We start from the raw sequence: 17,814 nt of genomic DNA on the forward strand, positions 1-17,814 counted from the left end.
AATTTCACTCAACGCTTCTAATGCATAAACTACCCAGTTTTTCAAACCAAGCACGACCACGCGTTACTATCCGTTACTACATAGAAACCCGCAGTTAACATCACGTGGACTTAATTCACATTCTTCCACTGGACACCATGGCGAAGAATAAGAGAAAAAATATATACAGATTGAAAAAGAAGTATATCTCCGAAATATTTCTTTAAAAATAAACACTCGTTTACTTTATAAAAAAAAAAATAGCGTCGCAGTTACTTGGCTTTAAATGTGTTCAATTCAACATGTATCTTATTTAATTATATATATATATATATATATATATATAAATATATATATATACATAAATATATATATATATACATATAGATATATACATATATATACACGTATATATCTAATGAAATACGTATTATATACGTTTGAAGCACAAAACAACGCATTATTACAAAGTAAGCAGACATTTATTTTGTTTGAAATTTAAAACAAAATAAATGCCTGTTTATTTTGTAATAATGCGTTGTTTTGGCTTCAAACGTATATGATACGTATTTCATTTTATTACAAACTCAACCAGCGCTTCTAAGGAACAAAAATTTTAACACACACACACATATATATATATATATATATATATATATATATAGCCCATACGCACACATATATATATATATAGCGCATACGCACACATATTTGTCCTTCCCGACATGGGTAGGATTTAAAAACTGTCTTTTTTCGCACGATCTATGACTTTTTCTTTTCTTACATTTTTATTTCAATTATCCTGAAGATGTCCTCTGAAATAAGGACGAAACGTTGATCTTTTAATAATTTCATTCGGTTTTTCTATTTTTCTTTAAACATAACGTCAACCACCGCTGGTATTTTTTCATTCCTTATACATATATATATATATATATATATATATATATATATATATATATATATATATATATATATATATATATATATAAAACAATTTATCATTCTTTTCATAATTATATTTTGAAATCACTTTTTTTTCTTTGTATCCATTTGTGAATTATTTCACGTTATTCTGCCTTTTAATACTTTTCTTGGATTTTACTCTTATTGGATATTCTGCTCTTCACCCAACTATCCATTCACGTGACATCATTTTTCGTTTTCTTTTTTTTTTTCCTCCCACCATTCCTTCTGCTTCACTTTTATTTTTACCGAGTAAGCTCTGTAGTTTCACTAAATACTTTGCAAGCAAAATCTGGTTCCGCATTTTTCTAATTCCCACCCTCTGGTGAGAAGGAAAGTATTTCTTTCGAAACTCTGCGGATTAATGACACTCCACTTAATTTGTGTCTCCTTTTTTAAAGTTAATGTTTTTAACTCTTCTTAAATTGTTTTTAATATGTTTTATTAATTTGTTTGTTGTTCTTATATATATGTGTGTGTGTCAACCGTGTGTCAACGCGAATATCCATTATATATATATATATATATATATATATATATATATATATATATATATATATATATATGTGTGTGTGTGTGTGTATATACGGCATAATCGCATTGACACACCGGTTCTCGTCAGAATAAATGTCTGTTTATTTTTTTTTGTTTTTTCTTTGTTTTTTTTTTATTTTTCTTCCTTTGAAGATTGTAATGCCGGGTATGGGGCAGCCAAACCAGCTGCCAACATTGCCCCGCTTTTTTATTGAAACCAACCGAGCGCTCTTTTTAGTATCCTCGCTGTTCCCTTAAGTGCAATTGTCTGAATCTCTTTTGCACTTGGTTCACCAGGAATATTAGTTAGGTAGGACTTCAGGTTCTTCTTCATAAGTCCTGTGGCACCTATGATAACTGGTATGATCGATATCCTCTTTAGGTTCCAGTTTCTTTTCATAGCATACATGAGACCTTGGTATTTAGTCTGTTTCTCTCTTTCAGCTCTGTTAAGACCGCCATCATTAGGAACACTCACTTCAATCAAGGTTGCAACTCTCTCTGACTTATTCCATATAACTATGTCAGGTTTCACAGCAGCATTTTCAAGGTAGGTGGCTGTAGGGATTACATGGTCGTAATGTATGGTATTTGTTTTGTCCTTCAAACGTATGTAATACGTATTTCATTATATATATATATGTGTGTATATATATGTATATATCTATATGTATATATATATATATATATATTTATGTATATATATATATATATATATATATATATATATATATATATATATACACAGAGAGAGAGATTTTTGTGGAAATATTTTTTATTCACTTATATTTCCTTATATATACCAATCCTTATTTAATAAGCTCAATGTAATTACAGAGCATAACATAAATGAATGACAAAAGTCTATATTTCGAATTCCATGATGTTGAACATCTTACAATTTATTCCTTTAATTCAGTTGATTTATACAATTCTTGACAGTATTTGTTTCGTAGCACAAAATCAATCACTTAATTATTATATCAATCACTGAATCTATTTTGCCCTTAACTCATCAGAAGAAATAGAAACAATCAATCCACCAAAAGGAAATAAAATACGTTTGGACATGATTTAAAAATCTGAAAATTGGAAGAGAAGCTGCAAATACCTTATAGTTTGCTTACATTACGCCATTTTGAACTTAGAAATAAAAAATCAGATACTGTCAAAAATTGTTTCAACTGAATTCAAGGAATAAATTGTAAGATAGTTCACCATCATGGAATTTGGAATATAGACTTTTGTCATTTATTTATTATATATATATATATATATATATATATATATATATATATATATATATATATATATATATATAAAAGTGAACGTGTCTGTCTGTCTGTCTGTCTGTCTGTGTACATTTCCCTACGCAATAACTCTATCAATTTTTAGTCTATAGACTCGAAATTTGAAATACCGGGTGCTGAGATTTGGGAAAATTGATGTGACGGGTGTCAGCCAGAAATTTGGCTGTTAAGGGGTCAAATAAATGAAATTAAGAAAACAAAACATCAGTACAAATATTTGAAAATATATTTTCGTTGTGGTGAAATGTATGACCATGTTCAATTTCAGTAACGAAAAATCTCGTGGGAAATTCAAAAAAGGAGGGGGGCATAGCGTTGCGAAAGCGAGTAAGATTTATATATATATATATATATATATATATATATATATATATGTATATATATAACGTCATATAGCCGTTAATATATTTAAGAAATATATAATGTAATTCGCATTTTTTAGAAGAAATCTCCCTCTCTACCATCTATCTATCTATCTATCCATCTATCTATATATATATATATATATATATATATATATATATATAGAATTGAAAAATCACTTTCTGCTAATATATATACATCTTAATATATATATATATATATATATAAATATATATATATATATATATATATATATTAGCAGGAAGTTATTATTCAAGCACGTCTGATTGAATACGGCAGAGTTATTCTTTTTCCGATTATTCTGTATATCTTTCGGACGCCATTTTATACAGCATGCCAGCTGAAATATAAAAGGTCGCTAGGCAAATGGAATATATATATATATATATATATATATATATATATATATATATATATATACTTGCAAAAGTACCCGTTGTTGACTGGGTTAAAAAACAGCTCACAGAAAATGGACTCTGATTTATGAAAGTATGATACGTTATGAAAAGGAAGGGTTGTAAAGAGATAGCTTCGAATTTGGGGTATCAATACCAAAGCAAAATATGATGAAAGTAAAAAAAAAAATAGATAAACCCCATAATTTATTATGCTAGACCTGTTCACACTGAAACACTTATCACAATATTCTGTGGATCTATATTAAAAAACCTTGTTAAACTTTCTGACATAGTTCCATTCTATGGAGGTCAGGCGCGAACGAACACCCTATAATTTTACTATACTATATTTCTTCAAACTGAAACATAATTATCAAAGTACACTTACGCAGATAGATATGAAAAGTCTTTATTAAAGTTTGTGCCTATTTCCATTCTATGGAGGCCAGACGCGAACGCAGACCCCATAATTTCATTATACCACCCCTATTTAAGTTAAAACTTTCTTATCAAAGTATTATTATGTACATCTATATCAAAAACACTTGTAAACGTTTTTTTTTTATTTTTAAATTTTTTATTTCCATACTTTGTGGACCAGGCGCAAACGCAGACCCCACAATTTTAATGAACCACTGTTCTGCCAGATTAAACATACCCATTCCTGATCCTCGATACATCTTCTATTATTATATGTAATCAGTTTCTTAAAATAGTCAATCATATAGGAGCCTATTCGTGACCAGACACACACACACACACACACACACACACACACACACACACACACACAGACGTTCAGCTTTATATTATAGATACATACATATTTCACTACACTGAGGAAGAACGAATTATCGGTCGGAAATATGCACCTGTAAAAAAAGTTTTTAAATTTTTTTTTCATAATGACATTTTGTATTCCTGCACGTCAACAACAGAAAACGAATAAAGGAAAGTTATAAACTTTTATACTTTTCGTACTCATATATATATATATATATATATATGTATGTATATATATATATATATATATATATATATATATATATATATATATATATAGAGAGAGAGAGAGAGAGAGAGAGAGAGAGAGAGAGATAGAAAAAGAGAGAGGGTTAGTTAGTGGGTGAGTGAAAGAGATGGGATTTTCCAGTTAAATTCAATTTTTACGGTAGTTTTTTTATTAATTAATTCTTAGATGAAAGTACAAAATAGTTAACAAAGCCGTCCCCTTTCACATGTTAAGAATGGGTTTCTAAATAAAAATGTTATTGTTTCAACACGTTCTGGTTGAAGTACCAATTTTTGTATCCAATAATGTTTGATGGAACTTGTTATTCGGTATTGCATGAAAATGTTATTATCAACTGGGGTGGGAATCTGTTGTGGATGTTGTTGTTGCTGCTGCTGCTGCTGTTTTTTCCTCTCGTTTCTTTTCCGATGTGACTATGGAAATCAATTCTACCTGTATCGATAAAATCAGTAGTTATATTTATTACGCGATTTGGCAACGTTGCAACGAAATATTTACATTTTCCTCACTTTAAGCAAACTCGATGATTATATAGCAAGAACCATGTTTATAGACACGGGGCACACACGAATCTATCTATCTATTTATCCATCTATCTATCTGTCGATTGATCGATCTATCGATCTATTTACTGATCTGCCTGTCTTTCTGTGTTTAAATTATTGGAACTGATATAAATGGTTCTTATTCGATAATACTCGCGAAATTAAAAAGTCAAAATATTGTATTTCCAGTAAAACAAAGCGTATCTGCTTAATTATATTGTAGCAGTAATGAACATATCCAAAAATTACGAAAAGTGATGAGATGGAAAATTATTTATTAATAAAAACAGCTTTCGAAAACAATTAGAGAAAATTAGCATTTGCTCAATTGGCCAAAGGTTTTCAGTTTTCAAAAACGATTTACCTCCCTTTTCTTACAATTCGAACTCTCCGGTCTCTTTATTTTTTTTTTTTTCGAAAGTCAGTTTCAGCTAATTGCCTTCAAAAATTATTTTCGTTTATAATTAATTTTCTACTTTATCGCTTTCATCATTGTGACATAAACAATTAAGTGGATATCATTGGTTTTATTTAAAATTCAATATTTCGATTTTCAAAATTCGCTATTATAACAAAAAAGAATGAAATAGTGTTCTAGTTTTATTTATTTTAATGGGTGGTGATGCTGCTCAAGTGGTTAATGCCGTAAACTAACCATCTGGGTGTTTCAAGTTCGAATCCATTTCGTTCCGCAAAAATCACTTTTACTAAGAATATTGGAAACATCACAACATCACGTGGTCCCTCCTACTCGATATCTTTCTAGAAAGAATTCTGACTAGAAAAATACCGAGAAAACCAATGCCAAAATACTATATATATATATATATATATATATATATATATATATATATATATATATATATATATATATATATATTAGTGAGAGGACGATTTCAAAGTTTTTCCCGATTCCAATCCAATTACAGATTCCGTTCTAAATTTCCGATTCCGATTGGATGCCCGATTCCGATACCGGTTCTTTTAATATTTATAAATATTTAATAAGAAATTTGTCCTTTAATTTTTTTGTAAATTTTCAAATTATTACAATAACCTCCAGATAATTTCCGAGTATATTTTTCTCAAATGTTTTCCTTGTAATGTATTGCAAATTGAAAGACACCAAAAGGTTTGCTTTGATTTTTAAACAAAGCCAAATTGTATCAGTTCGTCGTTAGTGTACAAAATGCTTGAAAGTTTTCATAAACAGTTGAAAATAGTCGACGATTGGTAGGTACAATAAGAAAAGGATGTAAGAACAAAATATTAACACCCCCTCCCACTGTTACGAACGAATTTTTAAATAATAATGTTACTATTTAGAAAACCATTTTTAACATGGAAAGAAGGTTGAGCTTCGTTAACTATTGTGTGTCTTCCTTCTATGAATGTTTAAATTTTATTTTAATTATATAAATTTGTTGGGTTATTAAATTGATTTGCCGTAAAAAAAAATAATAAATAAAAAAAAAGCAAAAACAAAATGTAAATAAAACAACTAGCGGGACCTGTGGAAATTCCACAAGGGACTCATTCATATGTAATATATTCATGTTGGTATTCATGGCGTAAATAGAGATGCTCTGATATTATTGTAACTCTTGTTAAAACTGCGAAAGTATTTGTCTAAGCTAGCAGGGACGCCCGGCCTAGCCAGGTCGTAAAGTACGCTTAAATATGATATTTTAATTCTTACAGATTTCGTATATATTATTAGCGAGTTAACACTATCGAGTTTATATATTATAAAGTTGCGATTTCAAAAATAAAAAATATATATCAATGATCTTGGTGCATCAGCTTTAGTTCCTTCAGCTATAATCGAAACCGAAACCAAAACTTATGAAGAATTCTTGGTAAAATTATCTATTATAACAAATGGGTGTCCATAACTAAACAACAGTCACTTGGGTGTAATCGTGACACACAAAATAAATAATACACACGCTATCGTATTAATATATAGTATTGTTAAAAGTCATAAAAACCACGGTCCTTTCCTTGCAGATGTATCATTTGAATAAGCTAACTTCCCGCTAGAAAATACACAATTAAAAAAAGGGGTCAAACTGAACAACGGCGTAAAAAAAAAATAGAAACCTTAACTTAAATTATTGGTACTCTTGCATAATTTGACCCGATTTCTCGTGAATTCCCGTCAAGCATGGGTCGGGCGAGACTGGAAATTATCGGTGTCAGCCGAGCGTCGTAACAGACGCAGACTAATGATAAAAAAACGGAAAAAATGCAAATCCAAACAATCAAAAATAACAACAACAAAAAATAAAAATAAAAAAATAAAAATATGTATATTTCATTTTAATATTTTATTTTTTTTGCAAAATATTTATTAACAAATTTTTTTTTTCCCTTAAAAAAGATTTTAGGTGTAAGTACAAGTTTTTTTTTAATTTGTTTTGTTTTCTTATTTGTAGCCGTATTTTTTTTTCAAGACTTGTTGTTCAGTCAAGTTCTTTTGGTGGCACTGTCCATTTGTACATCTCTAGGAGAAACCATCCTTTACACACGATCTTTTTTAAGTAAACATTTGCGTTTACAATTGTTGCGCCTCATTTTTTGGGATAGCAATTTCTTCTCCTGACGATATGAGATTGTCTGCATCGATGTTTTAATTTCTTTTTCCAACATGTATAGATATATTTTCTTGTCTGTCATTTTTCTGTTTGGCGAGTTTGAAAATATATTTGTTTGTCAGCTTTTTTTTTGTTGTTGTTTTTTGTTGGTTTAGTCGCTTTTTCCCAATTCAAATGTCGTCTGCTTCCATTTACATAGCACTTTTTGATTGGGCTAATCAAACTTCCAAAAATTCAATGAAAATAATAATAATAAATAAATAATAAGTAACTATTCAGAAAACCAACAGTCACCCCCGTCCTCTTAATATCACCTTAAAAATTACTACAAACATTACAGAAAAAAAATTAAATAAATAAAATAAAAAGTCGAGTTAGCGTTTCAACATTTGAACAACGCTCGGCTGACACCGATGATTTCTGGTCTCGCCTGATCCATGCTTAACGGGAATTCACGAGAACTCGGGTAAAACTATGAAAGAGTACCAAATTATTAAAGAGAAAAATGGGAACCATCAGCTGTTTACAATGTAGCTGTATCCGAGATTTATAAAAAAAGGACGACTTTTAAATTCCTGACTCTCTAGTGAAAAAAATATCATTACTCCATTTAGAAGTGTAGGCAGAACACTGTTACTATTTTTGTAAACACCTAAATTAAAAATAATGATAATATAATCTATATAATTATAAAACTCAAATGACCTTTTAACGGGTATTGTAACCCAACATTCGGTTTGCGACTTCCGGTTGCACATACGTACATAAATAAATAATTAACGCGACAATAAAACATATTGTTTTACTGTGTACGTTTTCAGCATACCAATTGTTTTTTGTTGTTGTTTTCGTGTTCAAATTTTCCAAATAAACAATTGTTACTACTTTCTGCATTTTTTTTTACATCGTTCATTAACGTTTAAGTTATTTTAACGCAATTTTCTTACAGATAAATCTACTTTAACCCGTTGACAACCATAATTAAAAAACAATTTACCGACCGCTTTCATTTTTTTTTAATTTATTCTCCATTTTTTGATACACCTTTCTTAAAAACATTCATACATTTTCTTCAACACTAGCAACATAGATAAATAACCCCGAAAATATGTTTTTTTTTTAATTTGCTTTACAAATAAATAATCAACGCGACAATAAAACGTATTGTTTTACTGAGTACGTTTTCAGCGCCCCACTTGTTTTTTTTTTTTTTCGGATTTAAATTAAAAGATATATCAAAATTTGAATTTAACTTGAAGTATTATGGTATCCGTTCAGTGCACATTTACCTATAAGTATGGCAAACCACTTATAATTCAATGGCTGTAAGTTGTTTTTTTTTTCAAAAATAAACAATTATAAACAGAACGACTCATAGAAATCTATCTATATTCTTTTTTCATTTTAATATACTTTCATAGAAATGTTTCTGTTATGTCAAAAAAAACTATTTTCTTTACAAGTGTCACGCTCATACATACATTCCATAAGTAATATCACATACTGACCCAACGGGTCACAGGTAGTATAGTATATAATATATATGAATATACAAGGGATATGCAAAAATAAATAAATTCAATTACATAATTAATAATAATTGTTGTGGTTGCAAGGTTGAACAATAATTAGTAAAGAAATACAATGAAGACGCAAACAACAAGATAACGCAATAATAAGTGTATTAAAGAAAAGGTATATTTACAATATGTACAATTGACGGTGTCGAGTCAGAGAGTCTTGGTGGGAGGACATGTACGCTCTTCGGCGTCACTTCCGGTGGCATTTGAGTAAGACACACCAAGGCCAACTTAGGCTTGCCATTTATAGTGTTATGTTATTCGCATATGCAAATAAGTGGTTGCCACCACAACAATAATAAAATGCATAATACTATTTTTAAAACTATTCTGTGATATGTTAATGAGAATATATGAATTTGCGTAAGAATAAATATGCATTAAACAGCTTAAATACTTTTTGTACTTAACAGACAGATAAATAATAATGAAAACAAAACATACAAATTTAAAAATTGGCTTAATATAAATAAAAAGCATATCTTACTCTACTTTGTTATAGAGCACCTTTGTATAAACCTCGTTATAACGTATTCCTCATCTGGCATCAATTGAAATGAATGGCTTTCGTCTTGGGGGGCTCCATGTTTTGACAAGCTTCTGGGTTTGACCTTTACTCCTGGAATACTGTTGCCATATCTGGGCAGGAGCTGCTAAAGACAGCCTATCCTGCCTTGACAGAGTACAAAATAGACTTCGTGGCTTAGTGGGGGATGCCCTTTTCTCTACCCTGCAACCTCTCTCCCACAGAAGAGACGTTGCGAGCCTATCCTTGTTTTATCGTTATTTCCATGGCAGGTGCTCGTCTGAACTCCAATCTCTGGTCCCCCCTCGCCAATCTTTCACGAAAAACACCCGTCTAGCTGAATCCACTGTGAAAAATTTCCCCCACTCTATATGTGTGCCTAAATCAAAACGCAGATTCCATGAACAAAGCTTCTTTCTTAGAACTGCATGCCTGTGGAACTCTGTTCGGTCTGCCTGCTTCCCTCCGGACTACAACTTGGATGTCTTCAAGTCCAATGTTAACAAATTCCTAATGAACCGCCCCCTTAAGTAAACATTTCAGCAAATCTCCTCACTAACGTAATGTACTTGCTATAACCCTTATCCCTGAGTGGCTTCCGGGCCTTGATAAGTGGTGATCACTGTGTAAAAAAAAAAAAAAAAAAAAAAATCTGAAATGGAAGACGTACATCAAGTCTGTTTCCAAGGTCGCTGGGAAAATGATGAGATCCTTCTACCGCTCCAGTAGATATCTCACTACTGATGCAATTCTCTACCTGTATAAAAGCAAAGTACATCCAAGGATGGAGTACTCATGCCACATCTAGGTTGGAGCTGCTAAAAACAGCTTATCCTTCCTTGACAGAGTACAAAATAGACTTCGTAGCCTAGTGGGGGGGATGCCCTTTCTCTACCCTGCAACCTTTCTCCCACAGAAGAGACGTTGCGAGCCTGTTATCGTTATTTCCATGGCAAGTGCTTGTCCGAGCTCCAATCTCTGGTCCCCCTCGCCAATCATTCACGAAAAACACTCGTCTAGTTAAAACCACTGACTGAAAGTTTCTCCACTCTTTATCTGTGCCTAAATCAAAACGTAGATTCCATGAACAAAGCTTCTTTCTTAAAAGTGCACGCATGTGGAACTCTTTTCCGTCTGCCTGTTTTCCACCTGACTACAACTTGGATGTCTTCAAGTCCAACATAAACAAATTCCTGATGAACAAACACCTTAAGTAAAACACTTTATCAAATCTCCAATACTAACGATTACTACGATATCATCCCATTGATTACTGTACATGCAATAACCCTTATCCCCGAGTGGCTTCCGGGCTTTGATAAGTGGTGACCTCCGTGTAAAATTTTTTTTTTTTAAATCTCTAAATAATTTTTACTTTGAATAATTGTATATATATATATATATATATATATATATATATATATATATATATATATATATATATATATATAGTGTGTGTGGCATCCGTCAGTCGAAACGACTATGGATCAGCGCCGTATGAAGATGTTGCCTGTTTGCATCCTTTTGTGTGACTGTAGAGACCAATTCTTGATTTGCATAGTCTGCCACAGCCTTGACATACGAAGGTTGTTATGCAATTTGTCCGCTTCGTCCGGCTGTTCCGCCAGTACACTCGCTCTTCTCCTAGCTCTCTTTGCAGCATTTTCAGCATGGAGGGTCCTCTCGGTGATGATAATCCCCTGGCGTATCATTTTCCTCCAGGCAGTTCTGTCAGCTGCAGAGGCTTCCCATGTATTCCTGTCCACCGAGAGAGCCTTCATGTCACGCTTGCAGACATCCCTGTAGCGAAGATGGGGTCGCCCCCTCTTTCTTGAGCCTGAGGCAAGCTCGCCACATATATATATAATTAAGCTACACAGAATATTCTGCGTTTCATCTACGCTAGATTCGCGGATGAAACGCGGAATATTCTGTGTAACTTTATTGCCATATATATTTTTATAACTTACTACCTATCTTTACCTATGTATTAAGCACTGTTGAAGTAAAGCCTTAAAATTTATGCATAAAATTATACTTTCGTATATTAATTTATGTGATTTAATGAAGTAGTCATATATATCTATAATTTAAAGCTGAACGTCTGTGTGTGTGCGTGCCTCTCTCTCTCTGTGTGTGTGTGTGTGTGTGTGTGTGTGTGTGTGTGTGTGTGTGTGTGTGTGTGTGTGTGTGTGTGTGTCTGATCACGATTAGGATCCTATGTGGTTGACTATTATAGAAAACTGATTACACATAATGATAGAAGATGTATCGAGACACAGGAAGGATTATGTTTGACCTGGCAGAACGGTGGTTCATTAAAATTGTGGGGTTTGCGTACGCGTCTGGTAAACAAAGCATGGAAATAAAAAAATAAAAAATAAAAAAAAAACGTTTACAAGTGTTTTTTTATATAGATGTACATAATAATACTTTGACAAGTATGTTTTAACTTAAATACCTATGGTATAATAAAATTGTGGGGTCTGCGTTCGCGCCTGGCCTCCATAGAATGGAAATAGGCACAAACTTTAATAAAGACTTTTCATATCTATCTGTGTAAGTATACTTTGATAATTATGTTTCAGTTTGAAGAAATATGGTATAATAAAATTATGGGGTGTTCGTTCGCGCCTGACCTCCATAGAATGGAAATACGTCACAAAGTTTAACAAGGTTTTTTAATATAGATCCACAGAATATTGTGATAAGTGTTTCAGTGTGAACAGGTATGGTATAATAAATTATGGGGTTTATCTATTTTATTTTTACTTTCATCATATTTTGCTTTGGTTTTGATACCCCCAAATTCGAAGCTATTTCTTTACAACCCTTCCTTTTCATAACCTATCATACTTTATAAATCAGAGTCCATTTTCTGTAGGCTGTTTTTGAACCCAGTCAACAACGGATACTTTTGTGTGTGTGTGTATATATATATATATCACGTGTCCAGAGTGTGGAAGAGTCTGCCGAGCACGGATTGGCCTCATCAGCCATCTCAGGACCCACAAACCCCTGACGCCGAATTGATTGATACCTTGGTCATCGTCGATTCCGACGGACGAGCAAGAAGAAGAAGAAATATATATATATATATATATGTATGTATGTGTGTGTGTGTGTGTGTGTGTGTGTGTGTGTGTGTGGCTTCCTCCAGTCTTGATACCCACTGTAAGGGTATCTGTGCGCGAAATTTGTGTGGCAAGGGTTGCGCAATCCTCAACCACGCCTCTCCTGAGTCAACATTGTTGCATACCAGTGGCAAGTTGAGGTACAGGACGACTGGAAACAATGCCGAGATGAGCAGAGAGAACATACAGTGCCTAGAATTACCATCTGGTACTAGCCAGTCTCAATATATATTTAGTTATCTCACTCGGGATCTTGCCTCCGATCGCCGGGCTTGGGCCGCAGCGATACGAGATGTACATCTTCATGAAGCCGACTCAACTCCTCCAGGGTTAATGTCGTTTCAAGTACAAGCAAGTACAAGTAATATATATATATATATATATATATATATATATATATATATATATATATATATATATATTATTTCATGTTTTTTTTTGGGGGGGGGGAACAGAATTGAAATATCGCAATCATGAAGAGAAGACTTTTATAATTCATGATTAAAAGTGAAGTGTGTTTTAAAATAAAGAAAATAGGGCGCAAAAATAGGAAAATAAATTAAAGGGGGGGGTCAGCTGACCGGTTTCGCCCTCGCTTTCCAAAGCTGTATCGAAGGATTTTAAAACGAGGCAACAGAAAATATGTACGTTTGAAATATAATCATGTTGGGTTCCGTTATGGGTGTGGGGAATAGGGGGTGCAATTGATTTAAATAAAGCGTTAGGAGATTTTTTTTAGTTTCTAGGATCTTGAAAACACATCATAACGTTGTTTAATTCTAATCACTGCCCCCCCTTTTTCCGCACTTAACTAACCGCAACGTGATTTTATTTTAAATGTACATATTTTCGATTTCCCCTTTTTAAATCTCTCGATAAAGCTTTTGAAAGCGAGGGCGAAACCGGTCAGCTGACTCACCCCTTTTTTCCTCTTCTTAGCCCCTTTTTTCTTTTTTTTTAACGCATTTTCTTTTAATCCTGAATTATAAATGATTGCGACATATGCTATTGCATTTTTACCTCAAACAAAACACGGGTTTGTATTACTGTTACACATAGATTCGAAAAGGTTGTCAAAAAACAAATATATATAACAAATAAATGTTATATATATATATATATATATATATATATATATATATATATATATATATATATCTTATATATATATATATATATATATATATATATATATATAGAGAGAGAGAGAGAGAGAGAGAGAGAGAGAGAGAGAGAGTGCTATTTTTCAAAGGTAAGGTAACCAGTGAAAGATAACGACGTTAATACAGGAGTGCTCAATAGGGAAGTAGAGCAAGTTACACTTTCAATTTATCTTTACATAAGTAGCACTTTGTTGCTACACTATCATGAGTATCTTTCGGTATTCTAGTATTTAGTAACTAGACACCTCATCAGGCAACAACGCTTATATTCCTTCTTTAGAATTCCGCTTTTGAATATAAGCATTGTATCCTGATGGGGTATAGAATATCGAAAGATGCTCATGACTATGTAGCAACAAAGTGCTACTTATGCAAAGAAAAAGTTATATATATATATATATATATATATATATATATATATATAGAGAGAGAGAGAGAGAGAGAGAGAGAGAGACTACTTAATTTTATCACATAAATTAATATATGAAAATATAATTTTATGCGTAAATTTTCAACATTTACTTCAACAGTGCTCAATACATGGGTCAAGCTAGTTAGCAAGTTATAAAAATATATATGGCAATGAAGCTACACCCGTTTCATTCTTGTGAGAATTCGTTAGGCTGAGGAACTCTCACAACAATGAAACGCGGAATAGCTTGATTTCCATATATATATTTAATACTTTCTCTCTCTTCCCTTCTCTCTCTAATATATATATATATGTGTGTGTGTGTGTGTGTGTGTGTGTGTGTGTGTGTGTGTGTGTGTGTGTGTGTGCGTGTGTGTATGATGTTGTAAAAAGGATACTCCATGGGTGAACAGGGATAGTTATATATATATATATATATATATATATATACATATATATATATAACAGCGAAACAGTACTTTATGTGTATGGCTATAATGTTCCCTATCTTGGGTTTAGCATATTGGGAAGTGATATACAAACTTCCATTAGCGTATTAAGCGACGCTCTTTGTGTAAACAAATCGAGCGGAGGCATTTGGACGATATCAAAACATCGTTAATTCATTACCCACACAGTAGCTGCCATATAGCGCAATGGTGAGAAACCTTGACTTTCATTTGGGCTGTCGGGTTTCGATCCTGGCTTGAGGAAGTTGCCTGTCTAGCCACACTGATGAGTTGCGAAACAGTAGTGTATGTGTACTGTATGACTATATGTATATATATATATATATATATATATATATATATATATATATATATATATATATATATAGAGAGAGAGAGAGATTAATCATTTACGTGAAACATTAATAGTTTTTATATACCCTCGTAACAGATTAAAAACCTTACTGGTGAATAAAGTTTTTATAATGAAAATAATGTTTTCATATAAATTTCGAAAAATTTTGAAAAACTCCAAGCTTCAGTTTTTTTTTTTTTTTTTTTTTAATTATTGGGTTCCAGAGAATATATAATAATTTTCCAAGTTTCAAACATTAAGTTTTCTCAATTGGTCATTTATCATTTTCAAAGGATTGCCATTACAATATCTTTCTGTCTATCTTTCTATATATAGCTTAGAGAGTTAGGTGAATAGAGTAAATTTTATTCTATAAGAAGACACTTATCGGGATAATATAAAGCTCAACAAATTCCATTGCAGCTTATATAGGAAACAATAAGATTGGAAAATGACGTCACAAAAACTATATATTGGTAAATATAGAACGGTTCATTTATTTAATAAAGGTATACAAACATTGGGAGATAGAGTGGACTCTTTAAACAAGGTATTTCGAAGCCTAATCTCTCTCTCTCCCTCCCTCTCTCTCTCTCTCTCTCACACACACACACACACACACACCGTATATATATATATATATATAACTACTTCATTTACTCACATAAAATTAATATACAAAAGTATAAATTTATGCGTAAACTTTACGTATTTACTTCCAAAGTGCCCAATACGTAGGTAGAGCTAGTTAGTAAGTTATAAAATATATATGGCGATTAAGCTACACTGAATATTCCGCGTTTGAATATTCAGTGTAGCTTAATCGCCATATATATTTTATAACTTTATATATATATATATATATATATATATATATATATATATATATATTTTTTTTTTTTTTTTTTTTTTTTTATTCAATTTTCACCCCAAACAAGGCACAGTGCCACTTTGAAGCAGGGGGCTACTATTAGGGAATTAATTAGCGGGGTCATTATGAAGGGAGAAGAGTAGAAAGATGTTTGTTAACATTACACTTGAACTTCTGCATATCATTGCAGTTGGGAAAGCAGAATCCCGGAAGGGAGTTCCAAAGACCCGCAGTTCTGGGGAAGAAACTATTGGAGTAAAAGGCTTTCTTGCACCTAGGGATCTCCACTGTAAAGGGATGAGACTTAGTAGCTTGTCGGGTTTGTCGGGGGTAGTTACGTCGGGGAGGTACAAGTGTTTGCAGTTCGTCAGAGCATTCACCATTAAAGTATTTGTAGAACAGGCAGAGGGATGCAACATCTCGTCGATGGGACAGAGGTTGAAGCCCAGATGACAGTTCAGGACCTATCAGGTTTGCGACTCTTTTTTGAACCCTGTCCAGGAGCGAGAGACAAGCAGCAGATGCACCAGCCCAGATGTGACAACAGTACTCCATACATGGGCGAATGGTTGCCTTATAGAGATATAGGATACTGGCAGGCGTAAGTAGTTTTCTAGCACGGTAGAGGGAGCCAACCTTCCTTGCAGCAGCCTTGGCAATGCTCTCAATGTATCTATTCCAGTTCATATTCCCTGTAAACGTTAGGCCGAGGAGTTTAAAAGAAGTACTTTCAGGCAATGTGTTCTTGGCCATTGCTATTGGTGGTAGAGAAGGTTTCTTGTAGTTATTGAAGGAAACAAGCTTAGTCTTAGCAGCATTGAACGAGACCAACCATTTTTGTCCCCATTCCACTACGGATTGGAGGTCATCCTCTAGTGTTTCTGCCATTTTCTTGGATATGTGTTCATTTGTTTTCCCCTCATATCTGTTATAGAGAGTGGTGTCATCGGCAAATATACCCATCTCCGAAACAATATTATCAGGGAGGTCGTTTATGAATATCAGGAACAATAGAGGTCCAAGGATAGACCCCTGAGGCACTCCCGCATTTATGTCATATTGTTTGGATGTACGTCCGTCGAGGACAACTTTGATTTTTCTATTACTTAAGAAGGATTTAATTACGTTATGAATTCTTCCAGTGATTCCATATGATCTAATTTTCCTTAGAAGACCATCGTGCCATACCCTGTCAAAAGCCTTAGATATATCAAGGGCCACCGCTCTACCCTCCCCTGTTTTATCCAATGAACGGTATATACGTTCAGAAACTACAGTTAAGATATCTGCTGTTGAACGGGCTTGCCTGAATCCATATTGTTTGTCAGTCAAGAGTTTAGCAGCTGTTAGGTGCTGGACTAGGGCTTTATTAACTAAGGACTCAAATATTTTGGCGAAAAGCGGGAGGAGGCTAATGGGGCGATAATTTAGTGGGTCAGTTCTTTCACCAGAATTCTTGAAGACTGGTACCACAGAGGCGGTTTTCCAGCAGTCGGGAAAACAAGATTCGTTAAGGCATTTATTGTAAAGTTTGGACAGAACTGGAGCAACCTCGGCAGAGCATTTTTTTAATAGCAC

The 17,814-nt window shown here is 32.9% G+C and overlaps 1 long non-coding RNA gene across 4 annotated transcripts in view; it reads right to left on the reverse strand.

Moving 5' to 3' along the window:
• LOC145260693 (uncharacterized) overlaps positions 1-17,814 on the reverse strand; it is a 123,412-nt gene that overhangs the window by 77,090 nt on the left and 28,508 nt on the right. Inside the window, exon 2 of one of the 4 annotated variants that reach the window (XR_013864357.1) lies at positions 4,752-5,036. The exons of the other annotated variants lie outside the window; for them this stretch is intronic. This is a non-coding gene — a long non-coding RNA (uncharacterized LOC145260693). Of the gene's footprint in view, positions 1-4,751; positions 5,037-17,814 lie in introns of those variants that run through there. 4 annotated transcript variants of the gene reach the window in all.

This window comes from Euprymna scolopes, chromosome 36, assembly GCF_053919585.1.
Source record: "Euprymna scolopes isolate OS-2025 chromosome 36, ASM5391958v1, whole genome shotgun sequence".
Lineage (NCBI taxonomy): Eukaryota > Metazoa > Mollusca > Cephalopoda > Sepiida > Sepiolidae > Euprymna > Euprymna scolopes.